The sequence below is a fragment of the Pinus tabuliformis genome, chromosome 1_1 (genome assembly GCF_031772625.1).
Source record: "Pinus tabuliformis cultivar Carrire ecotype Pingquan chromosome 1_1, CPIR1, whole genome shotgun sequence".
Lineage (NCBI taxonomy): Eukaryota > Viridiplantae > Streptophyta > Pinopsida > Pinales > Pinaceae > Pinus > Pinus tabuliformis.
The window spans coordinates 84,218,736-84,219,747 of record NC_142297.1 but is presented as its reverse complement, the minus strand read 5'-3'; the positions used below and the strand labels follow the sequence as shown (position 1 = coordinate 84,219,747).

The 1,012-nt window shown below is 28.0% G+C and overlaps 1 non-coding gene across 1 annotated transcript; it reads left to right on the top strand.

Annotated features, from left to right (window-relative positions):
• Nucleotides 1-251: 251 nt before the first annotated feature.
• LOC149211739 (U11 spliceosomal RNA) lies at nucleotides 252-378 on the top strand. The gene has a single exon (XR_016251322.1). It is a non-coding gene; the product is annotated as a U11 spliceosomal RNA (small nuclear RNA).
• Nucleotides 379-1,012: the final 634 nt, after the last annotated feature.

Genomic DNA, 1,012 nt, shown 5'->3' with positions numbered 1-1,012 from the left:
CAGTGTTAGTATGTCGGTTCCTCTTAACATTGGGTTATTAATGTTAATTTTTATTGTAATTATACAAATAAATGAATATAGCTTTGAGTCCAAGTTGATAAGGGTGAGAAGGAATAATTAATAGAGTAGTTTAATGAAGCTATAAATTTATGTAGAAAATAGTGAAAATTCTAATAAAATTTTGACAAAGAATTAGCAGAATTTTTTTGGAGATATGAGTTATGATTGTTAAAGTTTACCATTATATAAAAAAAAAGGGTCAGTTGGCTAAATATGCCATGTCTTCCTTCGCGGCAGGTTCTATATGGACTATCAAGACATATGGCTGACAAAATTTGTAGAAACTCATAGGGTTGGCCCACTCGACCGACCCTACCATAAATTGTTCTTTCGCTCTCAAAAAGTCTACCACTATAAAAACATCATTTAAACATAAGTGGTTGGATTTTTTGAAAAGAAAAATGACCAAATTTCGACAAGAAAAAAGAAAAGAAGAAGAAGACTTTATTAACAAAATTTTATCTTTAATAAACAAAGTTTTTATCTTTTAATTTTTTAAGAAATAAAGTAAATTGATATTCAATAAATAAAATGTAATAATAATTATTTATTAAATCTAGATTGATACAATTATAAATAAAATTAATAAGTATTGGTATTGATATAAGTACATTTTAATTATTTTAAGCTTTAATTTTTATTATTTGGGTTATTTTTATTTAGAAATTTGTTAGAATTACACATTTGATTTATATATTGTGTACGAATTTGAGTTATGTAGTTTATCATAGTCAACCATGATTGACCATGATCGGCCATAATATGGTTTACGATGATCAACTATGGCCGTACATGGTCAACCAAGGTCATTTGTGATCAATCATGGTCTACTACGATCAACCATGGTCAAGCATGGTCAACCATACTATTGTCTACCATGTCAACCATGGTCAATCATAATCAACAATTGTCAACTATGATAGGCCATGGTCAATGATATTGAATATGGTCA